We start from the raw sequence: 22,585 nt of genomic DNA, 5'->3' as shown, positions 1-22,585 counted from the left end.
ACCCAGCATGACCAGAGGCGACCTGGCTGGCAGGGGGGATAGTTGGGGGCAACCAGGCTGGCATGGGGGGGGGGGGGCAGTTGGGGGTGACCAGGCAAGCAGGAGGGGCAGTTAGGGGCAATCAGGCAGGCACGCAGGTGAGCGGTTAGGAGCCAGTGGTCCTTGATTGCGAGAGGGATGTCCGACTGCCAGTTTAGGCCTGATCCTGGACATCCTCTGAGGGGTCCCGGATTGGAGAGGGTGTAGGCTGGTCTGAGGAGATGATTCCCCCCCCCCCTCCTGTGCACAAATTTTGTGCACCAGGCCTCTAGTATTATATAGAATTTATTTTCACACAGCCCTTTTCAGCTGTATCTCCAAATGTGACTTGGAACACTGAAAGGATTCTCTTCAAAGGCGTGTAATGATCACATGGTCTGAGAATGATTAATATGAATCATTGTATGATTAAGAATGATTTTCATTTCACATTGCTTTTCATATGTCGAAGAATCATGACAAAAACAATGGTCAGGACATCTCTGTGACAAATTTCTCTGAGATCTCAGGCCCAAGCAAAAAGTTTTTCACAGCTAGTCTAAACTTCACTTCGCTATAAAAGCTACATAGTTATATCTATTTGTGGCTGTCTGATAAGGGATTCCTTCTGAATCTTAGAATCTGACTGATTCCCTCCTCTCTAGACCAAATAAATTACTTTTCCTCAAGATGGCATTTGTATTAGAAATTTTAGTTGCAGCTTCAGAATTCAGGCTATCAAATACAGACATGAACTGTGAGGCGGAGCACTCTGAGGAACTGAGGGAATAGAGGGGCTTTGGGAACCGGCAAGGGGAGTCCTAACCTCTCACCTTCTGAGAAAGTGTGCAGGGTTGGGGGGGAGGATTCGGTAAGGTCTGTGGGGGTGCTTTCAGTCCTGCTCTTCCCCAGTGTCTGCCCCTCACACTGAGCCTAGTGAGAAAGGCTCCGCTACGTCTGCTTTGCATGGGAGGGACTGAGTGAACTGGCAGGTGCTCAGTCCTCGGGAAATCCAAGACATGATGCCCAGAATGAGGGAGACTTGCTTCTGTGTTGGACTTGCCTGCATTCCCAGAGTTGGAGGGCACTGAGGAAGCATGAGTGTCCCACGGCAGATGAGTCAGGGTGGGGTTGCCTAAGCGTGAAAGAATCTGAGCACTCCTGGAGGTTGCAGGTAGAGTAAACAGGCACACTGCAGGTGAGCAATCCCAGGGATAGACTGAGGAATGCATCAAAAAACTCCAGTCTCTGAGGAACTGCAAAAGAGCCCCCATCCCCTACGACAAAAAAGTCCACCTCAACTATCACCCAGGCCCAGAGACGGAAAACTCAGCTTCCATAGCCTGGGTCAGGTGAGAACTTTTCCTATTCTCCACCCCCTGCCCAGTGCGGGAGGGATGAGGAAGGGCAGGTTGTTGGAGGCGGGGGAGGGTGGAGAAGAGGGGGAGGGTGGAGAGGAGGGAATTCAGAAAGAAGCCAGCAACTGTACCTTCCCCAGGAAGCAGTAACCCTCCGTATCTGCAGGAAAGGGAGTAGCTATAGTTTCAAATGAAGTTAGAAGCTTAGACAAAGGGACTCATTTATGAAATGAAACTGTGTTTTGCAGTTTTAAGGGGCCTCAGGACCTTTCATCCAAGGTTATTAGATGTTCATTTTAAAGGGACCTCAAGAGCAAAATTAAAGTTGCTATCTAGTCGATATGTTCTTGTTCGCCTTGCCAGTTGCATTGTGTTGAAAAACAAAAGTCACTCTCTCCACCACCTGTTGATGAACAATTGGAGATTAATCACCCTTACACAAAAGGATGTTTGTTACAGTGGGACAATGTTGGCAGAGATGGGTCCCAGTTTGTGATGGCTTCAGCCGGCAGCCACTGCTCCCCACACACTGCCATTGCCCCCCACTTCTCATTGGACCTGTCTTCCAATTGCCTTCTCTCAAGAGGCAATACTTTGTTATCTATTCACTTCTCCATAGAAAATAGCTTAACCATCTATCTATAATAATAAAAGGGTAATATGCTAATTAGACCAAACGTCATTCCGACATCCTGAGGAAGCCAGCCTGAGTCCCGGGTGCCTGGGTGTGGCCGGAGGAGGGACGCTTGGGGGTTGGATGCCAGAGGGAAGCCGGTGCTGGCAGCCCGGGGAAGGAAGGCCTACTCTTTCACAAATTTTCATACATTGGGCCTCTAGTTTCTTATTATATAAGCTTCTGACTTCTGTACTTACAGGGCCAAGTTATTTTTCCTAAAACAAATGATAAAATGTTTCTTCTCTAATAGCAGCTCTGGTATCAACTGAAGAGACACTATGTTTTTCATCCTACACCCCCCTGATAGCAACCAAAACAAATTGTGCATTTATAAAGATAATTTTTCCTGTTCAGTGAAAATTACAAAGCTGTCAAAAACCATGAAACTCACATGAATGGTGAGACTTTGCTTGACTACCATTCAATGCTTCTGAGTCCTAGTGGTTATTAGGGTGTTATAAGCTTCATAGTCACTTAGGACTCCTGAATTCCTGTTCATCAAGTCTACTCAACCTGGCTATAGGACTGACAGAAGTGGGGAGTGGCAGATTAATGGCTGGGTTACCGACAATAAATTGGTGACATTTCCAACAGGACAGGGAATTTCATAAAACTGGGAAGCTTTCTATTTCAAACTATTCAGTGGAAGAATGTTCTACTAAATAAGCCAAAGATGATTGACAGAATTATTTTTTACAACTCTAATGATCACCCCCAACTGCCCTCCCCTCCTGGCCTGATCACCCCTAACTGCCTTGCCTCAGCCCCGCCACCATGGCTTTGTCCGGAAGGATATCGGAAGGTCTCCCAGAAGGTCTCCTGGTCTAGATTTTATTTATATATATATATATATATATATATATATATATATATATAAAATTTTATATATATAATTTTTAGAAAGTTGAACAGATTACAAGAAGGGAAACTAGCCCTACTAGACATTTATACTGAAAAATCGCTGTAATTAAAACAATGAGTTAGCGGTTCTAAAATAAACAGATAGGCCGGTGGGATAAATCATAGCAGGGTCACAGCTATCACAGTATTGTGGTTTTGCCTAGGGCTGCTTTTCCCCATGCAACAGCAGAGACTTTATGACCCACAAGCCTACGTATTTACTATGTGGCCCTTTAAGAAACAGTTTGCTGACTCCTGGACTAGAGGGTCCTGAAATAGATTCAGGTACATATAACAATTAGCATGTGATAAAGGTAGCATCTCAAATTACCGAGGCAAGATGTTTAAATAAATGGTGCCGGGGACAATTAATTAGTCAATTGGAAAAAGATAAAATTAGATCCATACTTCTCACTCAACATAAGAATAAATTCCAAGTGGATTAAGAATTGAAATAAATACATGAGCGAATATCTCTTCCTACTCTGTGTAGGGAGAGGCTTTGTAATTATGACTAAAATCTGCCTTGATAACACAGCAGTGTTCACTTCCGCAGAGAAGTCGGTGCTGATACCGTGTGGCTGACACCCTACTGCTAAACATCCTGGTACCAACTCCCTGCCTGCCTGGACCTGCATTTATTGCCCATTTCTAATCTCACTTTACTTGACTATCTGCCATGACGATCCCATAGGCGACTCTCAATAAATTCAGAATTATTTTGGTTGCAAGTAACAGAAAACCAGCTCACAAGTAAGGATTAGACACCATATTTCACTCATGTGGGATGTAAAACTGAAACTCATGGACACAAATAGCAGTGTGGTGGTTGCCAGAGAGAAGGAGGTGGGGGAGGGTTGAGGGATGAGGGGGCCTATACATGATGACGGAACATGATTTGACTATGGGTGGTGGGCACACAGCACAATATACAGATCTTGTAACATAGAAATCCACACCTAAAACCTATATGATTCTGTTAACCAATGTCACCCCAATAGATTTAAAAGAATAAAAGTTAGACAAACAAGGGTTTCTCATATTAACAAGAAATCTGAAGGCAAGTGGTGGCCCGTGCCCGTACAGCAGCTCAGTGGTATCAGTCCCCCACCTCTGGTTCTCTTAGCCGCTCCCTCATGGTGCAGGAAGGCGCCCAGCATCAGCATAATGTCTGCCAGCTGTTCAGAAAAGGAAGGAGGGAAGAGGGGATGATGCCAGCCTTGGCTGTCCCTTTTACCAGGAAAGAAAACCTTTCCAGAAACTTCTCAGCATTCTTGTATGCATGGCTTCATAGCCAAAATTATGTCAGGAGGGCTGGAATGGGCCCTAATAGCCTTGCCAAAGTTATTTTTTAAAAATACATATGCATAGCCCTGACTGGTTTGGCTCAGTGGATAGAGCATCGGCCTGCGGACTGAAGGGTCCCGGGTTCGATTCCAGTCAAAGGCATGTACCTTGGTTGCAGGCACATCCCCAGTAGGAGTGTGCAGGAGGCAGCTGATTGATGTTTCTCTCTCATTGATGTTTCTAACTCTCTATCCCTCTCCCTTCCTCTCTGTAAAAGATCAATAAAATATATTAAAAAAAGAAAAAAACTGTAAAAAAAATACATATGCATAAAATATAGCTCACAAATGCAACAGAAATAACTGATTTTTGAAAGAAGGCTCTTTTGTCTATGAGTCAGATGCTATCCCGACTTCTGATGAGAAACAAAATAATTAAACCAATTTTGTTACTTATGAGACAGCTTTGAGAACTTCCATTTGAAGGAGTTCTGACCACAAAGAGCAAATTCGGCATTAGTCTCTGCTTGAACTGGTTTTGTGTATGTTGGCTGATGCTTGAACTATATTAATATTTTTTATGTAGTTAACTTTTCCTGGTCTTTGTTAGCATTCTGCTTAACAATGAACTGAAGTCCATATGTAGGCCATGGAGTGATCCCACCCGGCCAGTGTGGCTCTGTGGTTGAGTGTGGACCTATGAACCAGAAGGTCAGGGTTCGATTCCATGGTCAGGGCACATGCCTGGGTTGCGGGCTCGATCCCCAGTGTGAGGCGTGCAGGAGGCAGCTGATCAATGATTTGCTCTCATCATTGATGTTTCTATCTCTCTCTCCCTCTCCCTTCCTCTCTGAAATCAATTTTTAAAAATATATTGTTTAAAAAGCATGGTCTCTGTGTCCACACAGCCACCTTCATCACAAGTCTTTGCTAGAGCTTGTTAAAATAAACCTGTTACGAGACAGGTTAATTTAGTTCATTTTCAAATATGCACTTACCAGATGATCATCTATATCTGTTTAACCAGAAAGTTAAACTTTATCTCAAGTTCACCTTTATAATAAAGCTGTTTTATTCTTTTCTTCCCTTTTCATGTGAGAAAATATTCTCTAGGTTCATGGCACAGTTGAAGACTAAAGTATGAAATAAAATCCACTTTCTAAAAATATTTTCTTATGACAAAAAAATAATGAATTTCTTTTTAAAATCATGATTAGTACAAGAAATGAAAAAAGGTGGAACATATAATAATCCTGCCCTTTAGAGTAACCAATATGGTGTGTATAGAAATGGCCTCGACTTGTGAACTTAAATCAGAATAAGAACCTCACTGTCTTTCCTTGTCACCAAAGAATTAAGTTAGTGGAGACTGGCAGAGTGATGTCACTTGAACTTAATGAAAACATGGCCTTATTAAAAGTCTTTGGAATGCTTTCCTGTTCATAAGTTGGGCAGCTCCTGTATTCTCCAGGTTTTCCGATTGCTTGCTAACCTCTGATGGACTGTGAACTTGAGGCTTTACCATCTCTTCCTAAGGAATGCAAATGTTCTCTCCTCCCAGAACCTTTCTTTCTCCCCAGCAAGTGCTTCTACCTACAAGACATGCAGCCAGGAGGTCAGCTGAGTCGATCAACTTATTCCTTGAGGTTTTTAAAAAATATATTTTTAAAATATATTTTATTGATTTTTATAGAGAGGAAGAGAGAGGCATAGAGAGTTAGAAACATCGATGAAAGAGAAAGATCCATCAGCTGCCTCCTGCACAACCCCTACTGGGGATCGAGCCCGCAACCAAGGTACATGCCCTTGACCAGAATCAAACCCAGGACCCTTCAGTCCACAGGCCGATGCTCTAGCCACAGAGCCAAACTGGTTAGGGCTAAAAAATATTTTTATTGATTTTTTTTTTTTTTTTTTTTTTAGAGAGAGAGGAAAGGAAAAAGAGAGAGAAATATCGATGTGAGAGAGTAACATTGATTGGCAGTCTCCTGCACATCCCCTACTGGAAACCAGGATTGAACCAGCCACCTTTCGGTGCCTGGGATGACACCCAATCAACTGAGCCACACCAGCCAGGGCTATCCCTTGAGTTTGAAAGTGCAATTCCTTTCAATCACCTCCCATCCTCAATATCCAACACCTGGGGAAATTCTCAAGCCTTCCCCTAAGATTTCTGAAAACTTCCATGAATTTCCTTTGAAGTCCCCCTTGGCCCTATGGGTGATGTTTCTGTTTCATCCCTTTGCCATCCCAGAATGCACAGCTCAACCCCATTTCCAGGTTCCACAAGAAATCTCTTTGCCCCACACCTGTTATATTTGAAAAGTCTTTACTGGAGTTTAGAGGATTGCATGGCTCAGCACCCAACATTTCACCACCTCCTTGGCCTCCTCTTGTCCTTTTCTCCTGGATCCCTCTGCCTCCAGCCCCAAATTCTTCCTGCTCAGTTATTCAGGCAGCCTCCTGTGTTCTCGTAAGCCCATGGTTCCTAAAATTTGGTCTCCAAACCAGCAGCACCAGCAGCTTCCGGGAACGTGTTCGAAACGCAAACTCTCAGGCCCAACCCCAGATCTACTGACTCAGAAACTCCTGTGGCAGGGCACTGGCAATCTGTGTTTTAACAAGCCCTCCAGGGCAGTGGTTCCAACCTTCCTAATGCCTCGACCCTTTAATACAGTTCCTCATGTTGTGGTGACCCCCAATTTCATTGTTACAAATTGAACATAATCAAAGCATAGTGATTAATCACAAAAACAATCTGTAACTATATATGTGTTTTACGATGGTCTCAGGTGACCCCTGTGAAGCGATCGCGACCCACAGGTTGAGAACCACTGCTCTAGGGCTTTCGATGCCTATTCAAGTTTAAGAACTTCTGCCTTCTCATCATTATGTTTATAAGCTCTACCCTGCGTCTGCCTCTGAAGTCATTTTGTGAACAAAGGATCATCCACACACACACACACTCCCACCAAAAGAGGCATCCTCACCCCAGCGACTGGGAGGACATATAGATCCCAATCAAACTATATTCCATAGCCATTAGAACACATTTGCTTCTTGCTTTTCTTTCTTTCTCTCTACCATTCCACTTCCTCCTGAACTTTTCTTTCCACGGTGACCTCTGGAACTTCTGCTTCCAGGAAAACAAGGTTCTCTTACTTGTTAGGAGACACAGAGGCAGGGCGAGGGCCCTCGCCGTTCTTGTGACCACACCAGACTGACTTACTGAGTGGCCACGCCACTGCAGGGTAACCTGGGTGGGTCCAGCCTGTGGGTGTTCGGTAGACAATGCATTCCGGACACTTAAGTGTAGAGCTTGTGAGGATCAGGTGTGCATGGAATTAACTAGCAACACCAAACTCTGAGAGGTTGAAAGGCTAATATAAATGAGGGGTGCTCCCGCTACACCAACAGGTAATTAACTCAAAGGCGTTGGGTGAGTTACTTTGAGGAGCAGAGGAAAATGCAGGAAGGGAAGAGCCGTGACACAACCCCAATGCCAACCCCACATGCCCCAGAAGTTTACAGACGAGGTTGTGAGTAAATTCTCCAAGAAGCAGCCAATTCTTTCTGAGATCGGTCTCTTCCATCTCTCAAGTCCTGGCTACCTTCGGTCACTGCCATCTCTGGCCATCTCTCTCATGCACAGTCAGCCCCTTATTGCTCTGCTCTTTCTTTCCCTGACCTAGTTTTCTACCTTCCCACTTCCTCCTGAAGTTTTCTTTCCACTGTGACCTCTGGAACTTCTGATTCCAGGAAAGCAAACTCCCCCATAGCTTCCACCTTCCCAAAGTTCCCTCCACTCTGAGAGCTGGCTTTCCCCCCGACGCACCATGTGCCCTGAAGCTCCCTCCAGGAACACTGCTCTTTCTCCCACGCTCAGGTGCATGAACCACCCGACCTCATCAGCACAGTCTGTGTTTGTCCTTCAGTCCCCACCACCAGCAACACCTCGGCCCCCAGAGCTTCCCGCAGACGTGCTGTGACCCCAGAGGGTGACTCGCAGGGACTTTTTGCTCTTCTCCCCACGCTCTTAAATTGGGCTTGCTGACTCTTCAAAGCCGTTAGAGGCTTGCCCTGATGCTGCCTCCCTAACCCCCGCCCCACCCCCAGCTGCTCTGTGATCCAGCCAGACCTCCAAGTCTCACAGGCCCCCCATCATCCAGTCCCTACAGCTGTTACCTGAATCCCTCCGGGGGGGGGGGGGGGTGTCTCCATTTACTTCATCATTCTCCACATCTTCCACCCACCAGGCAGCCATGTCTTTTTCCTCTTGCTTTTTTGTTTTGCTTTTCCCTCCCAGCTTTAAGATATCGTTGACAAATCCCATTGTGTCAATGTAAGGTGTACCCTGCAATGATGGGTATAAGTATATACTGTGACACGATTACCACAAAAAAAGCAGGTTGACACATATCACCTCACACAGCACTCCCTTCTTGTCCTTTTCCCTTTTCAGACAAGCACAAGCTAACTCTCTCCATGCACATTGAGCATGCAAACGGATCTGAGGGGTTGAGGTATACAGCCTCGCACAAGCTGCCGCAGCATTTTATACCCTTAACCACCTCTGTCTTCTAGAAAGGCTCTCATATTTGGTTTTCAGGACAACACATCCTCTGATCTTCCTCCTTCGGGGGGTCCTTTTCTACACCTAAGCTCCGTGTTCACTAATGTTCCTTTCTTGGGCCCCGTTTTCCTTTCACTCCACGCATTTCTCTTGGCCAAACTTACTACCATCGCTTCCGTTACCAGAGATAGGATGGAGATTCCCAGTTACAGCTTTAGCGGGGCCTCCTTCTCCACCCCAGAGCCGCTGGTTTTCCTGGTCACCCGACATCTCTTCTTGGATGTCCTCCAGGTACCTTATCATGAACATGCCCTCAGTCATAGGCTGTGTCCCCATCTCAGTGAATGGCTCTATCACTCTGCCAAGTGCCCAAGACTCGGGGTCTCTTCCTTCCCACTTCACCTTCACTCTCTACAATTACAACGTCTAGAGTCAGGTCCTGACCTCTTGGTTCAGGTCAACAGGATTCCTCTTGGATATTCGATCTCATGGGACTCCCCACCTTGAGCTTCGCTCTCCTCCAACGCAGGGCTTTCCCATCTGTTTCCCATCGTGGCACACACAGCTTTTGCCCGGCACACTGGGGTTCCATCTAGCCTGTGGGATGAAGCTGTCGGGTGATGCCTACTGCCTCAGAGACTAAGGCGTTTGTAATCTTGGCTCACGTCACAGCTGCTCTGCCATGCTGAGGAGCCCTGGGCTGATTGCTTCACCCTCTGCCCACAGAGTGAGCTTTCTAAAGCACAGACCTTTCCGGGCCCCTGTCCCGCCCAGATCCTTCCGTGGCTGCCCAGCAGCTTGCACCGCTCTTCAAGGTCCAACCCTGCGTCCTCCTCCTGCCTCCCCACTTCCTCTTGCCTTCTCCTCGCAGCCCCTTCCTCATGCTCCAGTCACACCAGAATGACTTGCCTTTATCAGCCAGAGAGGCCTCTGAGTGCTCACCCTCCCACAGGACCCTGCCTCTCCCCCACAGCTGGCACTCACTGCCATCTAAACACGTACATTAACCAAGGGCAGGGACTATGCTGGGAATCGGGTCTGGCCCATAGTAAGAAGTCACATGTATCTTGAAGAGTGAGTGCACGAGTCAGCTTTTGTGAGAGAGCACTAAACTAGGGAGGAGAAACTTGGGTCCTGGCTGTGCCACTAACCACCCTAGGGACCACTAATCTGCTAAACCACCCCAGAGACCACTAACCTGCTAAACCACCCCAGAGACCACTAACCTGCTAAACCACCCCAGAGACCACTAACCTGCTAAACCACCCCAGAGACCCCTGTCTGGGCCTCAGTCTTCTCATCCACCAACTGAGGCACTTGACCTCTGAATTCCCTTCCAGCTCCAAAGGCCCATGCTCCCCGGCTCTTTGGATCCCAGTAGTTCTTCAAAGCCAAGCAATTCTTCGCCTTTGCAAATAAATGAAGGTTTACATTTGTAACAAGGCCTACAAATTTCTGTACTAGTGGAAATCAGAAAGTAACTACATGTAAACAGTATCTTTTTAGTAATACTTTTTAAAAATCCCCAATTTGTGAAGACAGCAAACATGGACCCTCCCCTCGCCCCACCACTCCTCTGCCCCTAGTGTTGGGTGTTTAATGCTTGGTGTGAGGAGGTGAGGCAGGTATCCAGGTGGAGGTGAAGGTCCCAGAGCCCCTGTGCCTCCTCTCTTCCTGCCTTCATTCCCTTCTCTCTAGGTTCCAGGAAACAACAGATATGCTGTTTGAAGGCTGACTACATGCTGTTTCAGGGCTGACGATGAAATAAGGTTGAAGTGAAGGAGGTAGAGAGGTAGGTAACAGAAGGTCCAGGCAGGCTCTTCAGTAAGTCCATTCAAGGTTATCCTGATCTTCTCAGACCAGTCACCAAACAAAAAGCTTTAGTCATAAAGAAAATGGGTTACATTAATGCTACACGTTATGTTGGGCAGCGACTCTAACTGAAACGAAGCCAATAAATGACCCAGCTCAAGAAGAAAGAGAATGTCACTCCTCCCGAGAAAAAGAGCATAAGGAGCTCAGCCACTGTTGAGGGCCTTTCATCCTGAAATTCTGTTGGGTGGTTTAGGACTGAAACCAAGTGTCATACCAAAGTCATTGCTTCTATTAGGGCTCCTGCCAAGTAGTAAATTTACAGTTCAAAGGCCTTGCTAATAACGCAGATCATATAATGCTGGCCATCAAATGCTAAACCATTGAGTTGTTGCATTCATTGTGGGCAAACTAAAGCTTATACTATGGTATTCTTAATCATTTATATATTTCTTCTTTGTGAGAAACAATAGCTATAATAACCATATACACACATACACACACATATAAATACATCACTAGCCATTCTGGTATGTAATCTAAACCCACATATTAATTATTACTTTTATTTCCATAGGGTTTTTTTTTTAACTTTTAGGTATATATTTCTTATTTGACCTTCACTCACATTTGCTTTTAATTTTTTTTTTCTAATACACACAATAGAGTAGTAGACAGGCATTGAGGTTTGATGGGCTGAGAAATGAGAAGCATGGCAATGATTGGATGTGAGGAGAGATGAGGGAGAGGAAGGCCTCAGCAGCTCATCATTTGCAATATGTGCCTCTGGAGATAAAATTACTTTTCTCCTGCCTTCCAAGTAAGAGATGGCGGGGTTGTTGAACTAGATCTGCCACACTATGGTGGCTTCCTGCAGGAGGATGGGCCCAGAGCTGTTTTCCAGGAAGTGATCAGTCCCCTGGGTGCAAGGCTTGGAAAGGAGAAACTGACCAATCCGAGGGAACAGGGCAGGGATGGGATGTCACCCTGAAGTGACAGTATGTTTATAAGACTTCATTTTGCTAGTAATCTTGTTCTTGCTCTCCTGTTGGTTTTGGAGAAGCAAGCACCCCTGTTGGGAACCGGCTGTGAGGGGACCCACATGGTAAGGATCTGCAGGTCACTTGAAGGAGGCCTACAGCTTCAGGGCACTGAAGTCTGCCAACAGCCCACGTGGGCCTCAAAGTGAATCCTTCCCCAGTCAAACCTCAAAAAGAGGACACAGCCCGACAACACCTTGGTTGCAGTCTGGTGAGACCCTGAAGCAGAGAACCCAGGACTTTTCACCCTCAGAAACTGTGAGATAATAAGTATATGTTTTAAATTGCAAAAGATAAAGTTGAACTAACTAGGAATATTTACTTTTTCAGCAACTCTGTAGGCACAAAAATTTTTAAGTCCAACAATTCTCCACTGCCTAATTTCCTAAAAACCTTATAACCTATTGCTGTCCAAAAGAAAGTGAAGTTTTTTTTTTTATTAAAAAATACATTTTTATTGATTTTTAGAAAGAGAGGAAGGGAGAGAGATAGAAACATCGATGAGAGAGAAACATCAATTGGCTGCCTCTTGCACACCCCCTACTGGGGATCAAGACCACAACCTGGGCATGTGCCCTGACCAGGAATCAAACCAGCGGCCTCTTGGTACACGGGTTAACGCTCAGTCACTGAGCCACACAGGCCAGGTGAAGGTGGAAGGTTTTTAGAAGGAAAATAAAAAAGGCATTTATAGAAGTGTAATTCAGCAGTAATATTTCGAACATGAAGGATACAGAATTTGCTAGGAGGGATTTTGTGACATGACTGACCATCATCATTTTTTTTTTAATTGATTTTTTAGAGAGAGAGGGAGAGAGAGAGAGGAAACATCAGTTTGTTGTTCCACTTACGCATTCATTGGTTGATTCCTGTATGTGCCCTGACCAGGGATGGAACCCACAACCTTGGACTGTTGGGATGACATTCTAACCAACTGAGCTACCCGGCCAGGGCACCATGGTTACTCTTAGTAGCCACCTTTTGCTGCACTCTTTTCCTTTTCCTTCTCTTTCTCTTTCCCACTCCCCTCCTCACGACCCCTCCCCTGCTCCTCCTTCTTCTTCTGCCTCTTTTATATTCCAGAAAGGATGTTTGGCACTTTGCACATATCCTATCAGGAGACGGAACATGTGTATTTTTCTCAGATGAACAAACTGAGGATGAAGTAGTTGTTCTCATCCTAGCAAATGAGGCAGAGGTAGGAGTCAGACCCAGGCCTGCTGGGCACAGATGCCCAGGTTCTCTCCGCCACCCCAGTGTCAGCAAGTGCACGGGGCTTGGTGGGCAATCTGCTTCAGTAGAGGCCATCTCTTTATTTTCCTTCTCTTCTCTCTCTCTCTAGTTGGGGAGCCAGGAAACCTATAAACCCTTAGGAAACAGCTAGGTGACAGTACCGGGAAGATACAGCTAATTGCTCAAAGGGCTGATATCAATGGTGAGTGCTCTGGGAGCATGAGCGGTGAGGTGATTGTGAATTCGTAGAGAGAAAGGAGGCTCCGGGAAAAGTGAGTCTGAGCTGGACCAGATATGGCTCCACCGTAGATATGGCCTCTAAGAAAGGGCCCACTCTGGTCCTTCTTCAGTCACACCCACCACGGGAGTGAGGGGTCTGTGAGGAAGTGCCCACCCGGAGCTCTTTGCACCCTGCTCTGTGTACTGGAACCCCAGAAATTTGGCCAAACACCCTGGAACAACGTCTAGGGACTGCACAGGGCTTCTGCTGACATCCACAGCAGAAGTGGTGACCGATTGAGTAGAAAGTGGAAGGGAAGCAGTGCAGGCCAAGACCCTGAGGCTGAGGACTAGGGGCAGGCTCTCCCTGGAGCACCACATGCTGGCCCAGAACAAGAATTCCAAGTGAGAACGTAGCCTTCCTGGGCTATCATGAAGGTCAGGGGAAGAAGGTAGAACATTTCCTCTTTAAACATTTTTTTGGTTAAATTGTAACATTTCAATATTTGAACGTGAGTAGTATTGATTCAAATGTGCGCTTTTGGGCTCAGCCTGGCCAGAAAGAATGTGGAAGGGGGCGGACTCGTGCGGAATGAGATGTTAGGAAGTGATCCCGGGCAAGTGGTGCAGGTGGGCCTCCCACAGTGCTCAGTGGTGGATGGGCTCTTCTTTCCAATGAGTAAGAAATGAGGAGCTCTTACCTGAATTTGTGTACACTCCAGTTTATAAGTCATAAGTTTCATATGAGTTATTGTGATCTTGTGGCCTAACTTCCCTTCAGTGAACCCCACACAGCTTAAATCAAACAGTACATTTCTGGGTTGCAATTAAGACCAGTATTACAAACAGGAAAGGCCGGGGGCCAGGGATGACAGATAAGTTCTATAACAAATGAAGAAACAAACAAACAAAACTGGACCAAGCAAAGTGACCAACAGGAGAGTTATTAAGTAATGAAAAACTATGTAGCCATTAAAAAATCATGTCATAGAAGATAATTTTGTGACTTGATAAATTATTCATGATGTAAGTGAAAAGAGCAGGGCATAAAATTGAACATGGTATAATACCAAGTTTGTTTTAAAAATATACCATATGCATATTTAAAAGATTGAAAGTAGCCCTGGCTGTTTGCCTCAGTGGATGGAGTGTGGGCCTGCGGACTCAAGTGTCCCGGGTGCAATTCCAGTCAGGGGCACATGCCCAGGTTGCAGGCTCAGTCCCCAGTGGGGGGCCTGCAGGAGGCAGCTGATCAATGATTCCCTCTCATCATTGATGTTTCTCTCTCGCTCTTCCTTTCCCTTCCTCTCTGAAATCAATAAAAATATATATATTTTAAAAAGATTAAAAGTAAATACATCATCATGGTAACTATTTCTGGTTGGTGAATTATAGACCTTTTTATGTCCCCATATTTCCAAATGTTATTCGAGAAATATGTGCTATAGTTATAAACTACTGTTATGAACACACACACACACACACACACACACACGCACACGCACACACACACACACACGATCTGGAGAAAAGCACAAAAAGAAGAACGAGTAGTTATTGCCAGAGGATTCCATGTCAATAGGGTGATGTGTGTTCCCCGGTGAGAACCTGCTTGAAATGTGGAAATGATGACCGTGTAGAAGAGCTAAAAGAAAGAAAACCTCACCAGGAAGGAGAGTAGGTGAAAGAGGGTGAGTCAGAGGAGGTGTCAGGTGATTTCAAGGTGAGAAGCAGACAGAGGCAAGTTATCAGAGCAGAGGAGGCCCACAATGCAAGTGTGAAGAGACGGTAGAGAAGATGAGAGCCGACCTCAGTTGCAAAAGCTGAAGAGGCTCTAGGCCAGGTGGATGGATGAGAAAGGGGCCTAAACACAAGCATAAACATCTGGCCCCTTAAACCCTCCACCCATATGTGCATGCAAAACAACTGACATTTAACTTCAAGGCAAAAAAGTGGGCTCTTCTCCAAAGAAAACAATCTGCTTAGGGTGAACTCAGCTTCCTCCCTGCTTTTCTGAAATGCTGAGGTGCTCAGCCTGTCCAACCAGCATCCTCTCTGAACACCTTAAAGCCAAGTCTTCATCAAGAACTGCACAAAGCATGCAGAATTCTGTCTCATCAGTTTAAGGAGAGGCCTCTAAGGGAAAAAGACTGCAATGCAACAGCAGAGCAAATGTACACTAGCTACCTGCAATAATCAACAGGTTCTTCACTCTTAAACAGGAACAGATGACTCAGGAATACATGAACATCAATGACAAAAAATAGATAAGGATCAAGATAAGCAAAACTTACCTGATCACAGAAAAAAAAATTCTTGAACTACAAGGAAGAATAACCTTTTAATTAATATTTAGCGAGATTTATGAAGCCAGTAGCCCATAAAACAAGGATGGAATGCAATGAAGAAGGAACATTCAGGAATACAAATGAAGCTCCTGAATATGAAAAAAAAAATGGCAAAGTAAAAAAAAGACCGATAAAGTGAAAAACACACAACCACTCCCAAAAGACAACATTCCCAGAATGTTAAACAAACAAAAAAGACAAAGGGATGAAAAGTAGCATTTAAGACTCAGCATTTATGTTCCAGAAGGAGAGAAGAGAGGAATTGAAGGAGAAATCAGGTGTTACAGAAAGACATGAATAAATTATTTTTTTAAAAAATCACAAAACGTTTTTAAGCCCTGGCTGGTTTGGCTCAGCAGTTAGAGCGTCAGCCCAGGGACCGAGGGGTCCTGGGTTTGATTTCCGGCCAAGGACAGGTACCTCGGTTTCAGATTCCTCCCATGCCCCAACTTTTGGGAGGCAACCAATCATTGTGTCTCTTTCACAACGATGTTTCTCTTTGCCTCTCTCTCCCCCTCCTCTCCTTCCTTTCCCCTCTCTAAAAAACAAACAACTTTTTTTTTTCAAAATCTGAAGGAAGTCTCATGTCTGCAAAACATGATAAATTAAGCAAGATCCAGGATAGAAATGTCATCATAAAGTTTCAAAACACCAAGTGTAAAGAGACCCTTAAAAGATTCAGCGGAAAAGGGCAATAAACAGACCACCAATAAGGGAATGAGGATCCAACTGTCATAAGAATTATTATCAGTAATATTAGGTGTCAGAAGACAATGAAAAAATTTCTTCAAGACTCTGAGAATTCTAGATTCAAACTTGGTAGATTTCTAGACCTTGTTAAATTAATGCAAAGGAAAAACAGATATTTTCAGACACTCAGAAATTTACTACCTTCATGAACTATTTCTGAGAAAATTACTTGAGATAAATGTCTACAAAATAAAAGGAATAAATAAGAAAGAAAAAGACATGGGATCCATGAAGGAATTGTCAACCCCTGGACTACCTCTTGCAATGAGTCCACATTGGAGCAGAGAATGGAAAGCTGTGGAAGAGATACCTCAGGGGAAAAAAAGGAGATTGTGATGTTAATTTTATAGAGAAGTAAATATAACCCTAGCACACTATTATGCTGTGCAGTGAGCAATATATACAAACTAATGTAATCCTGTTAGTTATTTTTCAACTTTTAGAACCAAACCACAGTCAAGACAGACAATTATAGTTACAGAATAAAAGGAAAAATAAATCTAACAGTTTATAGCAACATTATTCATGATAGCAAAAACAAAGTGGAAACAACCAAACTGTGTATCAACTGAGATGCAGAAACAAAATGTGGTATAGCCATATACTGGGATATTATTCAGCCAGTAAAAAGAAATGAAATAATGATACACACCAAAACTTGGATAAACATCAAAAACATGCTAAGTGAAAGAAGCTATATGGAACCACATATTGTATGGTTCCATTCATATGAAATGTCTAGAACAGATAAACCTATAAAGACAGAAAACAGATTAGTGTTTATGTAAGTCTGGGGAAATGAGGAGAGACTGATCACAGATATGGGTTTTTTTGGTGAGTAATAAAAATGTTCTAAATGTATATTATGGTGATGGCTGCATAACCCTGTAAAAACTATTATATTGTACATGCTTTTTTTTTTTTAAAATAAAGTTGGGAGGTGAAAGAGGTACAAAGAGGTGAAAAAAAGAATTGAAGTGCCCTAACCAGTTTGGCTCAGTGGATAGAGCGTCAGCCTGCGGACTGAAAGGTCCCAGGTTCAATTCCGGTCGAGGGCATGTGCCTTGGTTGCGGGCACATCCCCAGTGGGGAGTGTGCAGGAGGCAGCTGATCGATGTTTCTCTCTCATTGATGTTTCTGGCTCTCTGTCCTTCTCCCTTCCTCTCTGTAAAAAATCAATAATATATATATATATATATATAAAAGAATTGAAGTGATAATACCCTTCCCTTATCTTACTTATTGAGAAGTTGAGACAATGTTGAAAACGGGAAAAATAAAAAATAGAGGTTTAGGTGGACAATTTAAAGTATAATAGGTAACCAAGAGAATTAAAAAATGGTAGATCAAAAATTGGAAAGAAGAATAGAAGTGGGAGGTGATATTAGTGAGCTAAGTCTCTGTCTTTCATATTTCAGGTGGCATATACTATCTAAAGTTGGTAAAATAAAAACAAGAGATATATGCATATTATTTAGAGTTTTGGAAGTAACCCCAATTATAATAAAAGGTAGCTGCCTCTTGGGAATGAAAGTGGGATGGAGAGGAAGACTAGATGTTTCATTACAAGTGCTTTAACATATCTGTGTGTTTTGTTTTACCATGGGCCTGTAGTGCTTTGATTAAAGCGAAAAGAAAAAAGATAGACTAATTATAACACTGAAAAACAAAGGAAACTATTTACTTGGCTTTCAAATATGCTATCTTGTATGAAAATACATGTTTTCAATCCTCAACTGGACAATTAATTACAGGCCAAGTTAAAATTTCTGTAATGAAACCAATTTCCGAATACTGCTTCCTTCCATAGAGCCTGTAACACTGCCACCTTGTGACAGAAAAGGCAACTTTATTTATGTAGAAATTACATATTTATTTATATAATTCACCTGGTTCAAAATTTAAAAAATTTTAAACACATGTGATTAAAAAGTCTCTCTCCATCCCTGTTCTTCACAAATCCAGTTCCTATCCATAAAGAATCAAATGTTAATAGTTTCCTGTGTATATTCTTCCAAAAAATATTTTAAGCATATTCAAGCAAATATGTATATATTAACACAAATAGAATACTATATGTAATTATATATTTTGATTTTTCAGTCTTTTACTATTTTAGAAATTTTTCTATACCAATACACAAAGATTCTTCCTTATTAATAAGTATAAAATATTTCATCATATGAATGTCAATTGATTTAACCAGTCCTTTATTGATAGTTAATTCAGCCTTTTGATTTCTCAAATGATGCTGCAATTAGTAAATGTGTATGTATGCCATTTCTCACATTTCGGGAAGGGTACCTGTATTTATAATTTTGAGAGATTTTATCGAATTCCTCTTCACTGAGTTTATATTCCAAACAGCAAGACATGAGTGTACTGTTTTCCTACACCAATGACAAGTTAAAGACTCTTCTTGATCTTTAACAATCTGGCTGGAACCATGGAGGGTGCAAAAGAAAAAGAGAAGGTTCCTACTGTGCCAAAGACCCTTAAGAAAAAGTGAAGGAATGTCTCAGAGCTGAAGATCAAGTGCCTGAGAAGTTTGACCAAAAGATACTTTGAAAGACAAGGAGGAAGCTTATCTATGAAAAAGCTAAGCACAATCACATGGAATACAGGCAGATGTACAGAGCTGAGATCAAATGGCTAGGATGGCAAGAAAAGCTGGCGACTTCTATGTGCCTGCGAAGCCCAAATTGGCATTTGTCATCAGGGTTAGAGGTATCAATTCTTTGAGCCCAAAGGTCTGAAAGGTACTGCAGCTTCTTCCGCTTTGCTTCAACGGTACCTTTGTAAGGCTTAGCAAGGCTCCCATTAACATGCTGAGGATTGTGGAACTCTGCTGCATGGGGTTACCTAAACCGGAAGTCAGTAAATGAATTAACCTACAAGTGCAGTTTTGGCAAAATCGAAAGAAATCAATTGCCCCAACAGATAACACATTGATTGCTTGATCTCTTGGTAAACATGGCATCATCTGCATGGAGAATCTGATTCGTATATTTGCGGCCCAGATGGTTCTAAATTGTATATTTGTGGTTTAAACAGCATCATTAAAATACTGAGGACAGCCCTGACCGGTTTGGCTCAGTGGATAGAGCGTCGGCCTGCGGACTCAAGGGTCCCGGGTTCGATTCCAGTCAAGGGCATGTACCTTGGTTGCGGGCACATCCCCAGTGGGGGATGTGCAGGAGGCAGCTGATCGATGTTTCTCTCTCATTGATGTTTCTAACTCTCTATCCCTCTCCCTTCCTCTCTGTAAAAATAAATCAATAAAATATATATTAAAAAAAAATACTGAGGACAGATGCACCCACAGATTTTGCTTACTTGGTTCTTTGCCCATTCTTCTCATTCTTTACTTTCCTGAATATGGTTCAGGTACAATTTATTCACCTCCTCCTATTTTGTCCACAGCTTTTTTTTTTTTTTTTAATTCTCACCCGAGGATATTTTTCCATTGATTTTTAGGGGGAGTGGAAAAGAGAGGGAAAGACAGAGAGAAACATCAATGTGAGAGAAACACATCTACTGGTTGCCTCATGCAGTAGCCCTGAGCAGGGCCATGGCCAGGAAGGAGCCTGCAACCAAGATACGTGCCCTTGACTGGAATTGAACCCGGGACCTTTGGTCTGCAGGCTGATGCTCTATCCACTGAGCCAAACTGGCTAGGGCTTGTCCCCTGCCCTTTAGGCAAGATCTGCTGTCTCATGAACAGGTCCGGTGCTCTCTTAATAGGAAACATCATCGTTGTACAAATTCTCAGGAAGCCTTCTTATGGCTGCTTTCACATCGTCATCTGTACGTATCGTATCATCTTGCACGAACCTGTTGATTGAACCCCACAGCACTATAATACCATTTCCAATACACTCTAGCACTGGTCTGATGCTGCAACGGCAGGCCTGCCCACTCTTTGACTTGAGACGCTATGGTTTTGTCTATTCCAGATTGTCATATAATAGGAATCAGATGGTATAAGCATTTATTTGATTCTAGCTTTCACCAGGCATAGTGTATTTGAAGTTCATTCATGTTGTCATGTGTATTAGTTTCTTCTTATTTATCACTAAAACCATTTGTTGAAAGATATACCTTTTTACTCCATTCACCAGTTGAAAGAACTTTGGGCCAGAAAATAGGTCATGGCCATAATGATTTTGGCTTAAATCAAGGACATCTGAACATAAACTAGATACTTGCTATTAAAGAGTTGTCAGTTTTTTAAAGAGGTGGTAATAGAACTGTGGTTATGCTAAAAAAAAAAAAAAGATATATTTCTTTATTGATTTCAGAGAGGGAGAGGGAGAAACATCAATGATGAGAGAGAATCATTGATTGGCTGCCTCCTGCACGCCCCCTATTGGGGATTGAGCTTACAACCTGGGCATGTGCCCTTGGCCGGAATTGAACCTGGGACTCTTCAGTCTGCAGGCCGATGCTCTATCCACTGAGCCAAATCGGTTAGGGCATCAATTTTTAAGAGCTACATAATATCTAGGATTTACTTCTAAATATCCCAAAGAAGTAGGAAAGGTGGGTGGGTCAGAGATAAAACAAGACTGACCATATGTTGATGATGGTTGAAAATGGTGAGTAATATATGAGAATTCATTATTTTATTATAGTTTTGCACATGCTTAAAATTTCCAATAACTTGAATAAAAAGGATGTTGGTTTTGCCCAGTTGGAGTGGCTCTGTTGATTTGGCATCATCCTATGCATCAAAAGGTTGCCAGTTCAATTCCTGATCAAGACACATACCTGGGCTGTGGGTTCGATCCCCAGTAGGGGCATGTACAGAAGGCAAAATGATGTTTTTCTCTCTCCCTCCCACTCTATAAGAATGTCCTTGGGTGAGGATAAAAAAAAATGTTGGTTTTTATTCTAAGAGCAGTGAGGAGATATGAAGTGTCCAAGTTAACACTCAGATTTGATTGTTAGATACCTTATTCTCTTTTCAGTGCAGAGATCAGATTGGAAGTGGGGCAGAGTGGCTGAGGGAGACCATTTTCACACTTTTGTAATGGTTCAAGAAAAGAGATGATGGTTTGACTAAAAAATAAAAATGGAAAAAAGTGAAAGGATGCAAGAACCACTTTGAAGAACTTTAGAGTGAGGGGAGTGGACATTCACAGAGATAGGGAACAAAGCAGCAGCTGTCAAATCAACTTTATAAACAGCAGAGCTTGAAATGGACATCTGACCCAAATGTGTCACCTAAAGGGTGCAAATTTAAAAGCATATTAAAAATTCATGGAACTGCTAGGGGAAAATAGTTCATCTACCCTCCCTGTACATTATTGACATGCTAGCTGGCAATACAGTCCCCAGTTGCTCTGATCACACTGGAATGGCCATCTTCCTTTAACTTAGGGATTTAGATTACAATATCAATATGCACCTTGATTTGATTTAAAGACATCTATGTGTAACTTTTATTATTTTTATTGTACCCTTTAAAAGCATATATTTTGTTAATGTGCTTAACAAAAAAAAATATTTTAGCTCTAAATGTTCAAAATATTAAGTTGTTAGGCATGGATCTGCTAGTAGCGTTTTAAAATATAAGAACAAATGTCTGGGCAAAATTTCCCCTCCTGGTCACATTAAATTATTGGCTTGTATTTAATGAATTTTGCCAGTGAGTAAAATAATCAAGAAGACAGGGAAGCCCCGGCCGGTGTTGTTCAGTGGTGGGAGTGTGAAGGTCAGCCTATGTACCAGAGGGTCTCAGGTTCAATTCCAGGCACATATCATAGGGACATGTTTGGGAGGCAACCAATCGATGTCTGTCTCTCTCCCTTTCCCCCTCCCTAAATATCAGTGGAAAAAATATCCTCACTCCTTGGGTGATGAGAGGGGGAAAAAAAAAAAGAGTACAAAAACACATCAGATACATTGACCAAAATAATTGACAATGGATTCTAATTGAATTTTTATACTCATGAAGTAAATAATCTACCAAATCTCAGAAACTAACAATGGTAATTGCTTTTGATTCAAGCTAAGTTGGCCTGTTTATTGTTCACCTTCTTACTATCTATGATGGAAGATTCCATTTGGAAAACTCAAAAATAAATACAGGCATACCTCGTTTTATTGCGCTTGGTTTTATTGCACTTGTTGTTGTTTTTACAAATTGAAGGTAAGACCCTCCACCAGCAAAAAGATTATGTCTTACTGCAGGCTCAGAGGATGGTTAGCATTTCCTAGCAATAAAATGTTTTGAAGTTAAAACATGTACATTGTTTTTCTAGGCAGTGCTATTGTACACTTAATAGACTATAGTATAGTGTAAAACATAACTTTTATATGCACTGGGAAACAAAAAAAATTACTCGCTTTATTGTGGTGGTCTGGAGT

At 42.9% G+C, this 22,585-nt stretch overlaps 2 pseudogenes; one reads left to right on the top strand and one right to left on the bottom strand.

Annotated features, from left to right (window-relative positions):
• Nucleotides 1-18,653: 18,653 nt before the first annotated feature.
• On the top strand, nucleotides 18,654-19,263 carry LOC139002687 (large ribosomal subunit protein uL30-like; annotated as a pseudogene).
• LOC139002686 (cytochrome b-c1 complex subunit 7-like) lies at nucleotides 19,260-20,366 on the bottom strand (annotated as a pseudogene).
• Nucleotides 20,367-22,585: the final 2,219 nt, after the last annotated feature.

The sequence above is a fragment of the Myotis yumanensis genome, unplaced genomic scaffold (assembly GCF_028538775.1).
Source record: "Myotis yumanensis isolate MYYU_CA2020_CCGP unplaced genomic scaffold, mMyoYum1.0.hap1 SCAF_2, whole genome shotgun sequence".
Lineage (NCBI taxonomy): Eukaryota > Metazoa > Chordata > Mammalia > Chiroptera > Vespertilionidae > Myotis > Myotis yumanensis.
This window is presented reverse-complemented; position numbering and strand designations above follow the sequence as displayed.